The sequence below is a fragment of the Palaemon carinicauda genome, chromosome 16 (assembly GCF_036898095.1).
Source record: "Palaemon carinicauda isolate YSFRI2023 chromosome 16, ASM3689809v2, whole genome shotgun sequence".
Lineage (NCBI taxonomy): Eukaryota > Metazoa > Arthropoda > Malacostraca > Decapoda > Palaemonidae > Palaemon > Palaemon carinicauda.
This window is the reverse complement of record NC_090740.1, coordinates 132516447-132519362: the sequence shown is the minus strand read 5'-3', so window position 1 is coordinate 132519362 and position 2916 is coordinate 132516447.

Here is a 2916-nt window from a genome sequence, read left to right as displayed (position 1 = left end):
TTATACCTGAAAGAAACAGCAGGAGTTAACTTGGTTGAAATGCATGTATGTGTCATTAAGAGTTATGATTAAAAGGCTGACTTTTTGAAAACAATAACCAGTTTAGAAAAACAGTAAACCTATGAGAAGACAAGACCCAGAAAGAGATTTTTATCAGTGCTGTACCAGAATTTGGAAATTTCCCATTCCTAGTTTCTTGATTCCTGCACCTTTCAAAGTAATGCCTAAACTTTTTGCATCCTAATTTCATTGCGTATTCCTATCTCCGACAATTGTCTAATCCTCGCAGCTTTGTCGTATGATAAAAATACCATGAGAAAATATCTACAGTACATGACAGTACCTAATTCCATACTGCCCTCCATACTATATTCAGCTTGACATTCCAAACATAGTTGGCACTCCATCCTTCTTCCTGCCTACATTGATTTGGTATTAGTTTTCATGAATCTTGGTACTGTACACTTCAAGGAAAGCTGAGGAGACATCTGGAGAAACATAAGGACAAAGCCAGTTTAACAAAAAAAGGACCAATTAATCGAATTACAATAAAATAAGAAACACTAAAGTATTGTCTTAAGGGAATAAAAACCCCTGTATTGTGCTGACAATACTGTACTGTACATCTAGAACTGGCATGTTTCCCCTCAGTTTCTTGTGATGGAAAATGAAAATCATGAACCCAACTGTACATTGGATAAATTAAAATTACGACCATTTTCCTAGACTAAACTAAAATAAAAATTTACAATAATAGCAAGCAGCACAAACATCATGCTGTAAACCCCCCCCCCCCCTTACAAAACATAGCATACATTAATACTCTAGACCAATATAAAAAAAAAAAATCCTCTGCTGATGAATTTAAAAATTCTGATCAAGGTGATACCAAATGTAGTATGGTCATATTACAAATATGTTTTATATCCAACAAATTTAAAACAATGTACATAACATGTACGAATGGAAGAGGTATTATATTTTCTAAAGGAAACATTGACTGAAATGAGGTGTGAATCTGTGATTGCAATATTTTTTGCAAAAAAAATATACTTAGCATATATCAAATGTAACGATGACAGATATTTACCGATCAAAACTGCTTTATATTGAACAATAAAACATAGCAAGAACTGAAAAGGTAAACAAACCTTTTTTTACTCTCATCCACATTTAACATTCTCCTTCCACTTCATAAACAAGATATAGCTCAATGATCCCTTCAAACATTTAAACCTTTGGCTTTCATAAACAGATCTCTCCTCTGCAATATCTTTAGCATTCACCTTCCATTACTTTATTTTCTTATTTCTATGATTTCCGGCTTTTCCCAACAAAATATAATCTAACATTTACTACCATGAAATTATACAAATAAAAATTACATTCTTTGGTCACTGGTAGAAACATTAACTGCTACATGTTCATGATCATCCTCAAAACATCAATTAATCTGGCTTAGATTAATTTTCAAATTACATGAGCTCTTTTTACAAACACTTTTAAGGTTTTCACTAGTTTCTGCATTTTTTTTTTTATTACAAAAAAACTGATTTTTCCATTCCTATTTCCAACTCGATTTCTTAACTCAGAAAAAATGATCATGCATCTTGTCTTTCCTCAAATAACTAGCATCGCTTCATCCACGAAGATGCATACCGAAGAAAAGACATACTGCTTATTTCGAACCTCCTAGCTCGTCATGCACTGCAAAAATATTAATTACCATACTTTCAATATATTTAGCCAGAATATACCACCAGAAACCTCCACTTTATATCTGCGTCAATTTCATCAAAAGCTTTCTGTGGGTCTATGTATGGAACATACCATTTCTTAACATTTAGTAAAACTTTTACATAACCATTTTCAATAAACACTAACTATAATTCATTAAACGTGTTAAAAGACACTACTAGTTTCCTTATCAATCCCTTTGTCACCAGTCTTTCTTTCTCAATCAAAATCGCAAGGTAAATCTTTCCGGTACATAAGGTAATGTTATACCGTTATATTCCTGGCCATCTCGAGCACCTTTACCCTTACACAAATGAATAGTTATTCTCTCACCCGTTTGTTCCTTTTAAAACTTTTCCTTCCTGAAGATCTACCTTACACACCCTGGTCAGCCATTCTACTAACATTTTAATTCACTATATTGTGTTATTTTCCTTGCCTTCCTATAAATTTTTCTTCTTATATTCTCAACTATCTTAAATGTCATCCTTATATCTTCAACAGTTATTCTCTTCTTATATCTTTAACAATCAATGTCACCGGCAATCAAAAAAAACTAACTCTTATTAATCTTTAATCCCTCAAATCTGCCTCTATTTTTTCCTGCTCTACTACATTCTCAGTCTTACTCCTATAGAGGGACTGCATTATATTAAGACTATTTTTTTTAGCCTGTGATCCATTGCTCATTAAACTTTCCATTTGTATTTAATAGCCTAAAGAGCAACTTGCCTTCCAAAAGTACCTATGTTACCTTTATCTATCCCTTGGAATAGAAATATTCATCTGTTCTTCAAGATCCAGTTGTATGTTGTATTCTGGTTCACGTCTCTTCTGCCCCGAAATTGCACCTCATACAGTCCCCTTTCCCATACATCTGCTTTTAATATAATACACATACTGTTACTACTACTACTTTCTCCTGTCTTCTCTGGCCACAAAGACTGCACACTACTTATGTGACCTCTTTGGGGAATGTTCATCATAAATTTACCTATTGTAACTTTAATCAAAGCTACATTTTTTTTCACACATGTTTTGTTTTCAAGCAATTCTGAAATCATTCATAATCACTAAATCACAATATATACACCGCTATTAAATTTCAATATAGCACGTACATCAAGTCGTGACAGACCAACTTTTCGCAATTCTAGAAGGACCTCATAATCACCTAAC